This window comes from Phyllobates terribilis, unplaced genomic scaffold (genome assembly GCF_046119375.1).
Source record: "Phyllobates terribilis strain yellow unplaced genomic scaffold, ASM4611937v1 Scaffold_29__1_contigs__length_15306474, whole genome shotgun sequence".
NCBI classification, from domain to species: domain Eukaryota; kingdom Metazoa; phylum Chordata; class Amphibia; order Anura; family Dendrobatidae; genus Phyllobates; species Phyllobates terribilis.
Window position 1 is genome coordinate 7,710,743 of NW_027362789.1, and position 18,032 is coordinate 7,728,774.

General features: G+C 46.0%; 1 pseudogene; it reads left to right on the forward strand.

The window, feature by feature from the left end:
* The window catches only part of LOC141178696 (uncharacterized), a 27,934-nt pseudogene extending 13,612 nt beyond the window's left edge, over nt 1-14,322 (forward strand).
* Nucleotides 14,323-18,032: the final 3,710 nt, after the last annotated feature.

The following is an 18,032-nucleotide window of genomic DNA, read 5'->3' on the forward strand; positions in this document are numbered from 1 at the left end:
GGAGATACTAGACAAAGCTTTCACTGAACAACAGATAGGAGAGGCCATTAAATCATTCCCTATCGGGAAGAAGAGCCCTGGGGCAGATGGATTCAATAATAGATTTTATAACATGTTTGCACCTCTGTTGTTACCATTAGTGTTCAATAATATCTCAGAAGACTCCCCCTTTGCCCCCCAATCACTTGAGGCTCACATAACAGTTTTATCAAAGCCTGGAAAAGAACTAAATGCCTGCCCTAATGTTCATCCAATTTCATTAATATACATCAAAATATTCTCTAATATAATTGCACCATGGCTCTCCCACTACCTACCCTCAATTGTTAGCAATGATCAGGTTGGCTTTGTTAAGGGTAGAGAAGTGCGTGATATTACAAATAAAACATTGTTAGTTTCACGTGCAAAAAAACAGGGGCTCCCAATGTGCCTTGTTTCTGTGGACGCTGAAAAAGTGTTTGCCAGAATGCACTGGACTTTCTTGTAGAGCACATTACGAAAAATTGGGTTAGGCTCTTTCTTGTTATCTAAAATTCTCTCCTTCTACACTGACCCTAAAGCGATAGGGTAAACGGCCTTCTATATAACACATTTTCTATTAAAAATGAGACAAAGCAAGAGTGTCCCTTATCACCTCTCCTATACACATTGGTGATGGAACATTTCGCGGTAGCATTACAAAAATATCCAGATATTAGTGGAGTTACTATAGGCTCACATCACTATAAACTAGCTCTATATGCAGACGACTTGTTGCTCTATTTTCAAACCCAATTATCTCATTTCCTTCTATACTAAAGGAATTCGAAGAATTTGGCCAAGTAAGCGATTTTAAAGCCAACTACTCTAAATCAGAAGCAATAACATAAGACAAAAGCTAATTTTTAACTTTCTCTTTAAGTGGCAGAAAGACACACCTAAGTACCTCGGTACACAAATTCCAGGCAACATGGATGATCTGTATAGTTTAAATTATATCACTGTCTTTGAACAAACTCTTCAAAATTTAATGAATTATAAATTCAAACCCTTGTCCTGGTTTGGTTGTATTTATGTGATAAAATGGACATTTTGGCAAAACTTCTTTATATATTCCAGATCGTTCCTGTCTGCGCGCCTCAGACCTTTTTCTCCCATCTCGACAACGCTATTAGGTAGTATGGGGAATGTTGAGGTCTAGGATTCGTTTTAAAATATTGTGATGTTCCAAAAAATAAAGGCTGGTACTAGTATGCCTGACCTAAAAAAATTACCATCAATCTTTGATTCTTATGAGAGCAGTGGACTGGTTCACGTCTGTGGAACATAAGCAATGAGTGAAACTGGAAGGGGACCTCTATCCGTGGATACTCACATCTCTACCTTGGATTGACTGACTAAATACATGTACAAACTAAACAATTACCAATACCCACTCAACACTTTTTGAAAACATGGGATCAAGTCTTAATCTCATCGTCTATACCACGTAGGTTGGGTCCATTAATGCCAATGTTTGGCAACCCAGATTTTCCCTCTGCTTAAGGTACAGACTCATTTCTAATCTGGGACTGATCTGATGGGGTTAGATTGAGACACATTCTCATGGGATCAGGCTCTTTTCCTTCCTTTATAGAACTTCGCGGCTCCTTTCCAATTAGGAGTCTATCCTGCCTGGCTTATTTCCAGCTCAGGTCATTTATAAATTCTAACATATTTCTAGTATAAAGGATGAACTCACTCTGTTTGAACCCTTAATCACTCAAGTAGGTCCTTGTACTAAACTTCTATCTTGCATACACAAAGCAACACAAATGGATACCAGCAATGACCCTCTACCCTTTACTAGGGTTGGGAGAAGGAATTGTGTCGTCAAATTTCAGAGAAGGATAGGCAAAAAACATTCATACTCTCCCACAAATTATCTATTACTTGCCGTGCCCAAGAGAAAAAAGATAAGATTCTATCTAGATGGTACCATTGTCACACTATGCTACGTAGCATCTTCGGACTTGTGCTGGCAGTGTGGTGGTGCAGACTGGTCTGTATTACATATATGGCGGAAATGCCCATCATCATCGGATTCGGTGGACTACGTTGGACCACCTGCATGCTTTTTTGGGGGGGGGTTAATAAATTAGTGAACCAGGAAAAGTGTTGGGGAGTGTTTATTCAAATTAAGTATTTTTTCGTGGGTGTTTTTATTTTTGATTACTGGGTCAGTAATGGGGTTGTCTGATAGACACCTCTCCATTACTATCACCAGGGTTTGATGCCAGCTGTGAGTTTTGACAATCCACAGCTGACATTAACCCCAAGATACTTTACACCAATTGTCAATGCATCTGGGCAATAGGGAAGAGCAAAGGCAAAAAGCCATAATTGGGGCATCTCATGTGATGTGCCACTTCTGGGGTGGCTATGAGCTGGTATATTTAGGCTGGGGAGGGCCCAATAACCAGGGACCTTCCCAACTTGATAATATCAGCTCTCAGCTGTCTGCTTTACCTTTGCTGGTTACAAAAAAATAGGGGGACCCCATGACACTCGTCCAATTATTCAGGATGGACATCGGAGCGATTTATAATCCGCTGATGTGAGCGAACTCTCAGCCGGACTCTGAATATAGTCTATCAAGGCCGCCCTCCCTGGAAGGGGTTAAACATACGAGATTTCGGCCTTTTAGCTCCTGGTATGAAGTGGATAGCACAATCTTATGCTGCCACATAGTAGACGTCCGGTAACTGGTGATAATCACCTCATGTGTCATCTATTTGTCTCCAAGCAGGAAAATCCCACGTTACATTCACACATAAAACTGTAGAAAAGGCGGCGCGGGGTAATTGTGCCAGTAGTGAGGGGCAAATAATGCCGGAAATGTCACTGACTGCGGAGACGTCTCCATGTAGCGTCTTCGCTCCGGATATCACTGTACAGGAGCCGCACAGTTCACACTGTGCATCCACTGAGGCCCCTGATCATGTGACCCCTGACTCCTCCCCTCCTGTGACCTCATCACAGGTCCTGTGCGCACAGAACAGCCATATATGTGGTGGCGGCTCTGCAGGTGGAGGTATGTGGAGACCCCCATTACTGGGCGCAGGGGGCATTAACCCCTTCAGCACGGAGACTCTTTTGGGGTCTCTGTGTGGTGTGAACAGTGAGGTAATAGCTGTGGACAGAATGCGGCTTATCTGGTTCCCGTCCACATTAGATCCATTCAGACGACTGCAGGATGAAGGACAGAAGCCCAGAGAAGTCCTCACACAACGCCATTATTCCTCTCCTAGCTCCAGCACTGTAATGTAGATGTAGCACCCTGAGGACTCGGCTGTTACAGGGGTATTACGCCTCAAGCCAGAGGTGTGGTATTCCACTCCCAGGTAAGGATGGAGTGTGGAACTGAGCTAGTAGCTGCATGCACTACACACATCCCATTTCCGGGGAACAGACCGATGGTACTCCCACTAGAGAAATGTGCAGGTACGACAGTGTCTGTTCCTGGCTGGAGTGGGAGGGGGGTGGAACATCCCAGTAGTGTAGGGGCAGATAGGGGGGAGCAGCCTGGGTAAAGCTAGGAGCTCATTGGGTGCTGGTCACCTGAGCTCACACATAGAGGGAGTATATAAGGTGGGCACCATCTTAGATCAGGGTCAGTCAGTCAGCCACAGTCAGCCAGTCAGACAGTCTGTCTGAGAGCCTGAGAAGCAGAGCAGAGGAGAAGGAAGAGGGACCCAGAGGCGCAGGAAGAGGGGACCCCAAGAGCCCATAAGAGAGCTAATAGGGTGAAGGGTCGGCAACAGGGTACCGGATCCCAAGCTGGTGGAGGCCACAGCACTAATCCTCAGCCAGAGACCGGAGGTCGTGGGCAGGATCTGCCACGACCACCCACTAAATCCACCCGGAAGGCAGACCAAGAATAGGGTCAGGGAACCCAGAGACAAGGGTTTACCAACAAGAGGCCCGAGGGAGCCGGACTTAGGTGGATCCCTGGTGGGAACGGCCAGAAGAAGGGAGAGTCAGAAAGGAGCTCAGGACCACACTCCGGAGTTGCCTGGGAGTTGACCGAGTCCAGGACCTGGTGGACGCAGCACGGCTCGGGTGGTCACTGCTGTACACAGTGACCCGAGCAACACCAGTAAGTAAAACCCTGGAACTGCATTTTATGCCTCTGAGACTCTTTGCTGCACCTTCACAACCACCATCCTCCACGGCTGACCCCCTGAGGCTATACCCCTCCCGTTGGGGGTTATACTACCCAAAGCTGCACACACACCACCAGCCTCAGCGGACCCTGCTGCAGCGGCGGCCGTAGTGACCGCAAATCAACGGGTGGCGTAGTCGACATAAAAGAACATCTAGTAACATCTATAAGGACTGCCACACACTGAGTTTGACACCCTGGGCACGGACCAGGTCACAGCCACTCGGAGACTACAACCCCCATCTGATCCGGCTCCGGGTATCCCTAACAGCACTGGCCCATGGGGCGCGTCAACTTTGGCGTAGTCGGCAGGATAACGTGCCCGCAACAACCGGGTACTGCGTGCCTGAAGAAAAGTTCATCGTTACCTTGGGAAGAAGTCTCCCGCCGGTTCCGGAGGGTCCCCGCCAACGGACCCCATCACAGGTCGTTTCCCGCCGGTTGTCCGCCATTTGCAGCTTTTTCCCGCCATCCATGGAGTTTCCCGCCACTGGGAGACGATTCCCGCAATTTCCGAAGATTTCCCGCCTTGGAAGAGCGGACGCCATTATGGGCGTGCCAGAGGGTGGCAAAAGGCCACCTCCCATCGTGGGCCAGGTCGAAGAATGGCGCCAAAAGGGGAAACCGCGCCCACCAACAGAGACTGTGATGCTGGAAGTGTCCATCAGCGTGAGAGAACTGCCCCTGGAACTGACAATCACTAAGTTGCCCCGGGACCACCCTCAATGTGGGCGGAGACAGAACAAGAGAACAAAGATGGGTGTCGCCTGGAGCAGTCTGGAGAGAGCGCACCCGGAGACAAGACGTCTGGAAGAGAGTCCAGAGAGAACACACCCGGAGATGGAGGGAGAGGCAGGCAGCACCGACCCAGTGGTCAGGAGCCTGTTGCAGGTCGCCACTCCAGAAGGCCTGCTGGAGATCCTGGCGCAGCTCCCCGGAGATCGGGAGCGTGCACAGACCGCGCTGGAGGGCCTAGCACGGAGGATGGCCCGGGTGCAGCAGGAAACACTGGCGGAGTGGACTCGAGAGATGGCCCAGCAAGCCGGAGCCCGCCAGCGAAGCATGCCACCCGCAGCGGGGAGCAAGTCCACCTCTGAGGACGGCGAAGGAGGGACGACGGCCGGAGACGGCGCCGCGGAGGGAGCCGAAGAGATGAAGGCAGGTAATGGGGACGACAGCATCCCGTGCCCAGAAGCCGTAAACCTGCCCCAGCTCCCCGTCGCAGAGCCCGAAGCCCCACTCACCGTTCCCGTAGCCGCTGCGTCATCGCTCCAAGCTAGGCCTCAAGCGGCCGGAGCCGCGGCCACGCCCCCTGCTATGTCACGTGCCTCAATCCAGAGCGCGGCCAAGCAGGAGAAGCCACCGGCCTGGTCGCAAGGCCGAGTGCCCCCGGGCGCCGCAGTACCAACAGCGCCCTCCACCTCTGCCGAGCCGCCGGCCTGGTCGAAAGGCCAGGAACACCCGGGCGCCGCCGTCTTCACGGTGCCCTTCACATTCAGGGTGCCCCAAGCCTGGTCGCAAGGCCTGGTAAACCTGGGCGCCGCTACCACCACAGCGCCCTCAACATCTAGAGCGCCGCACCTGGGTGAAGACCTGTTCGCCCAGCATACGTGCCCGGATGGGCAGCCCTTTGTGTGGCCTCCGGAGTTCGTCAATCCCCGACTCCGGAGGGAACGGCCTCTGGATGAGCCCCTGATACCGCCTCCGGCGCCTGTCAAGATGACCCCGCTCCCGCTGGAAGAAGCGCAGTTCGAGTGGGACCCCACCGGAGGAGACCTCATGGGGTTCACTCAGGAAACAAGGGCAGCCGCAGCTGAGCGTGCGGAGTGCTGCCGCCAGCAGTTGGAAGTCTTTGACAGGGAAAGGAGAGAGAGGCGGGTCCGTGAGCAGTGGCTGCAAATACAGAGCGCTGAACAGAAGAGCCGGACCCGGAGGAACCCCCGTGCAGCTCATGGTCCCCGCACCATCGGGACTGTGATTAAGTTCAACCTGCAGCATGGGTGGGGCTTCATTAGAGACCATCATACCCCCGGCGACGTCTTTGTGACCCGCAGAGACGTAGAAAGCCATCTGCCGGAGGGACACAGAGGTCGTGACCTGTATCTAGGGGACGAGGTCACCTTCACCCGGCACAAGTGTGCCAAAGGACCCTACGCCCTCCATGTGCATCGCCTGACGGAGGAGGAGCTGCGGTGTGAGGAGGAGCAAGAGGACCCGGACGGGTCTGAAACAGAAACTGAATCCAAAGAAAGAGCAGGAGGACGCCGTCGTTGAGTACGGTAGAGAAGAGACTGTATATAGTTGCCCGTAGGGGTACCAAAAAACTGTTGCTGCTTAAAATATGTTCCCCGTTGGGACAAAAGAGTGAACTGAAACCCGTGTGTCCCTATTCCCACTGACCGAGGACTGAGAGCGGTCATTCCTCCCTAATACCTGGCCGAGGACTGAGAGCGGCCATATTTCCATTTGTATATAGTTGCGCTTTTTAAGGCGCCCCCTACCGGTTTTATAGGAAACTGTTTTCTTCCAAGAGAGACTGTCGCACTTTACCCGGTCACAAGTTGCACAGTGACCGGAGGAACCAGAAGCAAGAATGTTATTTATGAAAAGTTTTATATGAAAAGTTTATTACTGATGATAATATATATGATGTTTTATATGTTGATGTTTATGAAAAAAAAAAAATTTGTATGTTTTTGGATGTTTATTCTTTTACAGCCCGAGGACGTGCTGTGATTTACCAGGGGGGAATGTAGCACCCTGAGGACTCGGCTGCTACAGGGGTATTACGCCTCAAGCCAGAGGTGTGGTATTCCACTCCCGGGTAAGGATGGAGTGTGGAACTGAGCTAGTAGCTGCATGCACTACACACATCCCATTTCCGGGGAACAGACCGATGGTACTCCCACTAGAGAAATGTGCAGGTACGACAGTGTCTGTTCCTGGCTGGAGTGGGAGGGGGGTGGAACATCCCAGTAGTGTAGGGGCAGATAGGGGGAGCAGCCTGGGTAAAGCTAGGAGCTCATTGGGTGCTGGTCACCTGAGCTCACACATAGAGGGAGTATATAAGGTGGGCACCATCTTAGATCAGGGTCAGTCAGTCAGCCACAGTCAGCCAGTCAGACAGTCTGTCTGAGAGCCTGAGAAGCAGAGCAGAGGAGAAGGAAGAGGGACCCAGAGGCGCAGGAAGAGGGGACCCCAAGAGCCCATAAGAGAGCTAATAGGGTGAAGGGTCGGCAACAGGGTACCGGATCCCAAGCTGGTGGAGGCCACAGCACTAATCCTCAGCCAGAGACCGGAGGTTGTGGGCAGGATCTGCCACGACCACCCACTAAATCCACCCGGAAGGCAGACCAAGAATAGGGTCAGGGAACCCAGAGACAAGGGTTTACCAACAAGAGGCCCGAGGGAGCCGGACTTAGGTGGATCCCTGGTGGGAACGGCCAGAAGAAGGGAGAGTCAGAAAGGAGCTCAGGACCACACTCCGGAGTTGCCTGGGAGTTGACCGAGTCCAGGACCTGGTGGACGCAGCACGGCTCGGGTGGTCACTGCTGTACACAGTGACCCGAGCAACACCAGTAAGTAAAACCCTGGAACTGCATTTTATGCCTCTGAGTCTCTTTGCTGCACCTTCACAACCACCATCCTCCACGGCTGACCCCCTGAGGCTATACCCCTCCCATTGGGGGTTATACTACCCAAAGCTGCACACACACCACCAACCTCAGCGGACCCTGCTGCAGCGGCGGCCATAGTGACCGCAAATCAACGGGTGGCGTAGTCAACATAAAAGAACATCTAGTAACATCTATAAGGACTGCCACACACTGAGTTTGACACCCTGGGCACGGACCGGGTCACAGCCACTCGGAGACTACAACCCCCATCTGATCCGGCTCCGGGTATCCCTAACAGCACTGGCCCAGGGGGCGCATCATAGATAGTAGTGATAACCGTCCACACATAGAGGACGATCCAGGACCTCAAATAACATAAAACTTTTATTCCTTCATTTTATAACCTTATGTCACAATAATGATGGGACGTCATCAGAACATTGGAGGAAAGAATCCAGAGAGAATTAAGGTGGAGGTGACGCGTTTCGGAGTGATACTTCTTACCCAGAACCGAAGGTAAGAATGAAACCCGAGCAGGATATAAATGTCTCTGGAGCAGCCGCTCCTGTGCACAAGATGAATGGCGGCATTAATAGATGTAATAGATGTGATACAAAGAAAGACAATGATGAAACACAATCATCTTACAGTCATCACAATATGGCCCCTTCACCGGTCTGGTAATGTAAGATCAGATCTTCCTTCTCTTTATACCCTCCGGTAGGATGGATTTGGCCTCAGTGTCCAGGAAGCTTCACAGTTCAGCAATGCTCCTCTGCCATCTCCCTTCCACCTGAACTATTTACCCTTTCACTGCCACAAAACTGAAAGTTCTTTCAGTCCCTTAGGAAATGTGTGGAAACATTGGAGGGGTTAATGGCCGCGGGATTAGTGGGGTCTCCTATGTGCTCATTAATTCTCTGCCTTATTTACAGGAGGAGCAGCCGACATATCTGACATTACATCCCAGACACTGAATACAATATACTACAAATTCACTGCTGCAGGTGATATATTGTGTAATGAAATGTTTTATTTAATGTGATTAAATCTATTTCTTGTGTTCGGCATATTTACATGGTGGACATTTATCAATGCCGCATTTGTGAAAACCCAAAGGTGTAAGCCAGGTTCTCGTTATGTGTTTCTCTTGTGATTAAACCAGGAGACAGGAGTTGTGAAAGGGTCGGGGCCGAGAACAAACATCCATCTCATAAAACCATCAAACCACCATCTTGTGAGAAACGTATTCAGCTATAGACTCCGAGGAAGAAACTGCTTGGTGTCTGTGGCCTAAAATATATAGGTTTTATTGCTAGATGTAAAGAAGGAAACTAGATACTGTAAAACCTAAATCTCCTCATAAATTTCCCCTTATTGTCTCCAGTAATTGTATTATTACACAGGATTTTTATGATGTTACATCGGCTCATCTTCTCCTCATTCAGATCTCTACAATATCGGATCCTCTCAGTGAAGATCTTCTATATAAGAGAATTTTCCTGATTTACCAATCAAAGATGGACATGAACAGAGAGAAGATGGCGGAGAGGATATTACACCTCACCCTAGAGATCCTCTTCCGGCTTACTGGAGAGGTGAGAGATTCTGATGACGTCACATTACATCATTCTTATCTATGGGAATAACAGATGGACAGAACTGGAGAGGTGAAGACTCTGGAAATGTCTGTAGTGAGATGTATTAATGTGTCTCTCCATAACCAGGATTACACAGTAGTGAAGAAGACCTCTAGTGAGCGCTGTCAGGACCCTGTGTCTGAGGGAAGGGGAAGACCCCTGAGCCCAATCACTGGGCCTCCATCTCACCCTCTGATACATGAGGACATCAATGACCAGAAGATCCTAGAACTCGCCTACAAGATTATTGAGCTGCTGACTGGAGAGGTGACACTGCTGGGAATGCTGGGACATTATACAGTAACGCTATTAAGGATTGGGGTGATGACGGTATCATTGTATGTGTCAGGTTCCTATAAGGTGTCAGGATGTCGCTGTCTATTTCTCCATGGAGGAGTGGGAGTATTTAGAAGTACACAAAGATCTGTACAAGGACGTCATGATGGAGGTTCCCCAGTCCCTCACATCCCCAGGTAATAGACAGGACTAAATACACACGGCCTATAATTATCTGTATGTAAAGAATGAATTCAGTCCCTGTATGTGTTTCCTCCAGATCTATCCAGTAAGCGGACAACACCAGAGAGATGTCCCCGTCCTCTTCTTCCACAGGACTGTAAACAAGAAGATCCCAATGTTCCTCAGGATCATCAGGTAGATGAGAGAAGGTGTCATGAGATCTCCCCTATGATGTGTAGACGGCTGTGAAGGTCTTGTGCTCAGTCTTGTTTTATCCACCAGTATTATATGGTTTATATTTGTGTAATGAGAACGGTGGAGATGGTAGGATTAGAGCTGATCATAGATGTGATTTCTCCATCTGTCTGTCACTTTTACAATATTTGTTTCAGGGTGAAGATCTGACCCATAGTAATACTACAGAGACATATGTGAGGGGTGATGAGTGGTGTAAAGAGGAGATTCCTACATATGACTACCCAGGTGAGTACTGACCACTAAATGCACAGAAGTCACAGATTCTTCTCAGTCACCGGCTGTGGCTGCTTTATCGGTGGTGTAGTCCGGCCGTATCACAATCGTGTGATCATCATTTTGCCTCTAGATCAAAACATTCTCCTCTTCCAAAAACAAAACTGTTCAAATGACTTTGGGCATTGAAAGTCCTTTCTGTGCTGCTGAATGTTCTCATATGGTCCCTACAAGATCAGGTCCAGTCTTTCTGACCAAACTTTGCCTTTAGAATCGACAACATTAAATGTGCAGTGAGGGACAAGTGTGAATTTCTGTCCAATAACAACAAAGTTTCCCTTTATCCTGACTTTACAATTTATTTTAAAACCAACTAACTTCAAACAGGATTGCGATAAACTACATAAAAACATTACACCTGTGCCATGATATATCTCTAAGCTAAATTTAAGATACCTCAGCTCTGCACTATTATAAAAAGTTCTCTTTGAATGTCTAATATTTCTTCTTGAAACTCATCTGACAGAAAATATTGTCTCTTTCGATAGTTTAGATTGCCAAGAGCCACCGAGCCCCATGCTCTAATTACCCCCGAGAGGTTTCACCACTAGTTACTCATTTTTCTCTGATGAAGACTGTTGAGTTTGATCATTTCAGTAGATGTGTTATTGTCTATAGTCACAGTTTTTGACTACAGTAGTTAGTTCCCAAAATACTCTGATTTAACCCCTTCCTGCAGCCAGTTTTGTGTTCCTATCAGGGCCCATTTTTCAGATCTAACGTGTGTCACTTTATGTGGTGATAACTTTGGAATTCTTCACACAGGATAATAGGAAACAGATGGACCTTACAAATTATTTTCCACCTTTTCTTGAATCCGACAATACCCTATATACGGTTGTACACTACTGTCTGGGCACATGGCAGGTTAAGAAGGGAAGGAGCGACATTTAACTTTTTGAATGCAGATCTTGCTGGAATAGTTTGCAGACACAATGTATTGGGGGCACTGTTCATGGTCACCTAGCAGCTCAAAAGATGGCCACCATGAACAGGCTTAGCACTATCCCTGTATTTCGCATCATCCATCTTCCCCTCGACTCGGACCATTTTCTCTGTCCCTGCTGCCAAAACACATCCCCACAGTATGATTCTGCCACCTGTTTACATTTGTGGCCAAAAAGTTAAATTTTGGTCTCATCTAACCACAGCATCTTCCTCCTTACATTTGGGGAGTCTCCCACATGTCTTTTGGCAAACTCAAAACAAGCCTTACAATTTTTGTGTGTAAGTAAATGATTTTTTCCTTCGGGGGTAAAGGGGTTCTCTCGAGTTCTGCACCGCCATATATCTCATCTTTCATTTCTCTCTATCACCCCTCCCGTGCCCTCCGTTCTGCAATTGATCTAAGACCAACATCCTCTTTAATCTGAACCTAACACCTCCGTCTCCGAGACTTCTCTCGTGCCGCGCCAGTTTTCTGGAATGCCGTGCCCCAAACGATCCGACTAATATCTAGCCCCCATGTCTTCATGCTTTAAAAACACATCTGTATCACCTCAACTCACTAATCTAACTCTCCTATGTTCCCTCCTAAATGTTAATCTGCCCCTGCGTATTCATCTGTCTCCACATCCTCCATGCACCAAATAGCACACAGATACTGATACTGGCTGATGACCATGTTCTAACTATTGTGTCCCCCCATTTCCATACAGATTGTAAGCTTGCGAGCAGGGCCCTCGCTCCTCCTGTAGCTGTTTAAATGTGATACATTGTATTGTTTATATTGTCTATACATGTCCCTATTTAATTGTAAAGTGCTGCGGAATATGTTGGTGCTATATAAATAAAAATTATTATTATTATAGCAGTATCTACTCCGTTTTCTCTGTATCTGGACTTACACAGAAACCCCTAGGCTTGGGCCATGGTGGGCCATGACAAAAGGCAGAAAACTAGAGCTGTAGAAATCCCCATAAAGTGACTCCATTTTGGAAATTATAACCCTGAATGAATTAATCTTTAGAAGTAGGGAATATTTTGACTCTACAGGTACTTTTCGGAAATTAGCAGACAGTGGATGTTGGAGAGTGAAAATTGTGCATTTGCCATTTTGTTACCCAACACATAGTGCCCACCTTGTGCTCCAGGAGACCCACACCGTAAATTAAGTGGATTCTTCTCACTATAGTTATGCCAAATACATGGATGCTAAATGTGGTTTAGGCACACTGCAAGGCTCCGAAGTGAGGGGGAGATTTGACTTTGGGAGAGCAGATATTGCTGGACTGGTTTATGGAAGCCATGTTGCTCTTCAAGAGCCTTTGAGACACTAATAATGTGGAAACCTCCGTTTTTCCACTGACAGATGATGGGCCTGAGTGGGGGCTTGTTCTTTGCGGGATGAGTGGAAGTTTTTATTGGTATTATTTTCCCCAGGTTCATCCTATGAGGTTTTCTATTAGACTGTGAACTGTCATTGTCTTGCTGAATAATTCATATTTTTACAGAGAGTTTAAGTAGAAATGTTAAAAAATATAAAATTCAAGGATATTTTAATGAAAAATAATAATTGATTTTTATCATAGCAGATGACTGTACCAGGAGATCAGAGGGACAGCTGACATCTTCAATTTTTAAATCAGACGATCTTGAGATCCCACAGGATACAATTGAAGTGAATGCCATTACTCCAGATATACCATCATCCCTTCACAGCAAAAATCTGTCATCTGATCCTTTGAAACAGGTCCTGTCTTCTGATTCATTACCGACTACTAAGGAAAATCATAGTCACAAAATAAGCACTAAAAAACAAACTGCTCCTAAAGCAAAGAAGCCATTTTCACATTCAGAATGTGGTAATAGTTTTCCCCACGAAAAGTCTTTTCCTATACATCAAAAAATTCATACGATAGAGAATAGATTTTCTTGTTCCAAATGTGAGAAATATTTTAGCAGGAAATCCAATCTTGTTATTCACCAGAGAACTCACACAGGGGAGAAGCCTTTTTCATGTTCAGAATGTGGGAAATGTTTTAACCAGAAATCAGCTGTTGTTATACACCAGAGAACTCACACAGGGGAGAAGCCTTTTTCCTGTTCAGAATGTGGGAAATGTTTTCCACATATGACTAGTTTTATCAGACATCAGAGAATTCACACAGGGGAGAAGCCTTTTTTATGTTCAGAATGTGGGAAATGTTTTCCACATATGACTAGTTTTATCAAACATCAGAGAATTCACACAGGGGAGAAGCCTTTTTCATGTTCAGAATGTGGAAAATGTTTTACACAGATATCAACTTTTATCAGACATCAGAGAACTCACACAGGGGAGAAGCCTTTCTCATGCTCAGAATGTGGAAAATATTTTACACACATGACTAGTTTTATCAGACATCAAAGAATTCACACTGGGGAGAAGCCTTTTTCATGTTCAGAATGTGGAAAATGTTTTCCACACATGACTAATTTTAGCAGACATCAGAGAATTCACACAGGGGAGAAGCCTTTTTCATGTTCAGAATGTGGGAAATATTTTAACCAGAAATCATCTGTTGTTATACACCAGAGAACTCACACAAGGGAGAAGCCTTTTTCTTGTTCAGAATGTGGAAAATGTTTTACACAGTTATCAACTTTTATCAGACATCAGAGAACTCACACAGGGGAGAAGCCTTTTTCATGTTCAGAATGTGGGAAATGTTTTAACCAGAAATCAGCTGTTGTTATACACCAGAGAACTCACACAGGGGAGAAGCCTTTTTCATGTTCACAATGTGGGAAATGTTTTAACCAGAAATCAGCTGTTGTTATACACCAGAGAACTCACACAGTGGAGAAGCCTTTTTCATGTTCACAATGTGGGAAATGTTTTGTGAAGAAATCATCTCTTCTTAGTCACCAGAGCAGTCACACAGGATAGAAGCCATTTTTATATTCTTAATGTGGAAAATGTTTTCCTTGAAAATAAACTCTTAATAAACTTTAGAAAAGTAAGACAAGGGAAAAGCCTTTTTCATGTCCAAAATGTTGAAAATGTTTTAACTGAAAATTGTATCATCTTAAAGAGGTTGTTCACTACTAGGACAACCCGTGTCATTCCTCATGTTTGGCCTAGCTAAAATAAAAACACTCATACTCAGCTCCCATGCCAGCGCCGTTCCAGCGGTGCCGGGACTCACATTCCCGGGGTTGTTACATCACATGAGCCCTGCACCCAGTCAGTGCTGACTTCACTGTCACCACCTTCGGACATATTGAACATCAACTGGAAGCCAGGGCTGCAGCTGCTCTCAGATTTCCTCATGATGTTCGATTTTTCTGAACATGGAGACAGTGATTCTGGCACTTACTGGGCTCACACGACGTAACAATCTCACATGAGCCCCAGGAACGCACATGCCGACACCGCTGGAATGGTGCCGGCATCGGAGGTTTGATACAAATCTTACAGACTGTTTGATACAGAAAATATAACATATAATAAAATATCATATTTACAGGATTTAAAAAAAACACCCCCATCCCTCCCTACCAGAACCCCCCCTTTTCAACCCTCACCCATCTGATTTTGCATAAGACTATCATCCCTCCCTGACGTACAAATACCAAATGTATCATGAATTGCACAACATTCTATCCATCCTATTATGTTGCTATTAAAGAACTAGCATGTTAAATATTATGTCTTTGACCAACTCATCCAACACCACACTTAAGCATTTAACCCAATCCCCCCACTGTTTCCAAAATTTAGCTGCGGCCCCTTTTTGTATAGACCCATTTTTACATTAGAATAGTACTGTTTAAAGCTTCACTACTTCTATGAAGGGAGCATTGCTTTCCAACCAATGCCTACTTATAGTCTTTCTAGTATGTGTGAGGCAGTGACTGGGGTCTTATACGAGGGATGTTATATATCCCCCAGAAAGTGTACAGAGACCTATTAAACCCGTTGGAGTGCATTGCAGTCACAGACACAGCTGCGGCTGCAATGCAGGAATGAAGGTGAGCATTGACCTGGTCAGGCTATCTGGCTAAGGCAGTTTAAGTAAAACTCGACAGGGCCTTCATTTCTTGGAGGAGACTACAGGAAGCCAGTGGGGCGGCCTCCTCCCTCCAACCCGGGTTTTCCAGTGGCTCTTGCCACAGGTCCTTTAAAAACCCGGCATTAAGGGTTAGTGTTGTTCAGTGTTGGGACCTGCTAGGCGGATAGCAGGAAATCTCGGCGGGCCTGTGAGTAGCTGAACCCACGCCTGGGAAGACTCTGCACCCGTCAGGCTCTGAGCAGCCCGGCGCGGCCGTTGCCTCAGGCAACCGTTGTTTATGGACTTGTGTTAAACCGGCTGCGAACCGGAGGACTTTCTATTTTACCTGTGAGTTTGCTGAATAAAAGCTACTTATGTTGGACTTGCTTGGGTCACTGCCTCAGTTACTGCACGGTGTGAATGCCGCCGCCTTACATATGATATAGAATCTTGGCTATTGGCAATTGTATAGGAGGCGAACCTCTAACCTCCGCCACATACCCAGCACACATACCTTGGGAGCTAGAGGAATAGGAGTATTAAAAACCTCTGAGATCAGTTTACCAACATCTCCCCACAGCCCAGCTAATGATACAGGATCAGAACATATGGACGAAATCTGCCCCTTCCTCCCCTCCATGGGCACCGATCATCTGCCCTAATGCCCATTCTAAACAGTGTTGTAGGAGTTCTATAGGCTCTGTGTATAAGAAATAATTGAGATCTTCTTTGGGTCCAATTTATAGATAATTTTCCTGGTGACTCCAGGCTTTCCTCCCACTCCTCCTGAGTGACTAATCACACATCCCTCTCCCATTTAGGTTTAATTGTAGCCAGAAGATCTCCCACAATCTTTAATAGCAGAGAATTATACATCAGAGAGATAAGACCTGTCATGTTCTTTGCATTTATTACTGAGTCCAGTATCCCATTAAGAAAAATGGTCAAATCTGAGATAGACTCCTGAGCTCTAACGGCGTGACGCAATTGTAAATATCTGAAAAATTCAGAGTTATCTTTAAAGTTTGCTTTAAATATTCGAATGAGCAAAAGTGCCCTTCCACGTATAATTGATGTAGATATTTCAATCCCTTATTTTTCTATGTCCCAAAGCCCTCCGACCATTTGTAATTCCTTCAAATAGGGTTTGGTCCACATATAAGTATATTTGAAGTACACACCCATTCCCAACCATTTCTTGCAGGGCCACCAAATTTTATGCATAAGAGTTAGAGTTGGAAAACCTCTCGAATCGCCCTTGAACTTATTTGTCTCTAGGATATCTACAAAGTTTTCACCACCACCCACAAATTTTAGTACTGAAACCCCTGCACCTTCTGTCCCATCTAGCGCCATCTTCTAAAATGTTGAAACTGAGATGCTAAGAAGTAACCCCAGGCGTGTGGTAGGATCTGTCTCAGGGGTATCATTATTCTCCATTGGCAACAAAGCAGATGTTGACCAATTTATGGTCAAACCTGAGAAAATCCCAAAGGTCTTAATAATTTCCATTATGATTGGACATGAATCTTTCATCTTGTTGACAAGTAATAACACGTCATATAGAGCGACTATTTCTTCTTCATTCCCATATCTAAACCCTTCCAGCCCAGGATGCTGTCTGATTTTATAAACTAAGGGCTCAATTGCCATAGCAAAGAGTAGAGGGGACAGCGAGCACCCCTGTCTTGTCCCCCTAAAAACCTCTATATTGTCAGAAGTATCTCCATTCACTCTAATTTTAGTCGTTGGAGCTTTATATAATATCTTAACTAGTGATGATCGAGTATGCTTCATTAACTCTTTCGGCGAGCACGCTCGGGTGCTCGCCGAGTATTCTGGCGTGCTCTGCATTTATTTAACGTCACCGTGCCTGCAAGTGTCACGGCTGTTAGACAGCTGTGACACATGTAGAGATTGCCTGTCGAACATACTCGATCATCACTAATCTTAACCCATTTAATGAAATTAGGACTAAACCCCATTTTCTCCAGCACAGCCCAGATTTAGCTGCACTCTACACTATAAAAAGCTTTAGTGGCATCCAGGAATACTATTGCTTTTTGTTTAGGGTGTTAGGGCACACAAAATGTGTGTTCTCGTCTTAGTTGTTTGCCGCCAAATTGTATATAGGATATATATGGTCGGAGAACTCACAAAACACACCAGGTCGTGTCTTAATGAGTTCTGTTTATTGATTGGAATACACAGCTTTTTATAGGAAAAAATCAGGGACTTTCTCACACATTACCTCATTGCTTTATCTCATAATTATTGCTAGCTGTTGCTGGTATCTGTTGCTCATATGTCATTATCCATATTACTCTAATAATTAATCAATTAAGTCAAGCTGACCTCCGTCTCGCACGTAAGGTTCAAAGTTCAATCAGTATAGTCAGTTATCTTTTATTATCTTGTAATTTCCCTAAAGTAATAAAGATCATTAGCAAAGCTCTTATTATCAGATTAATGTGTTAGTCAATAATCATTAGGGATTTTTCTATTGCTCAGTAGCATGTGGATCTTTGATCAATATGAGGTAACAGGTACAATGTGTCACGGGCATACGGGAAGCCATTTCGGATTGTCTGCAATTCTTAATACACATAAGTAGGAAGTTACATAT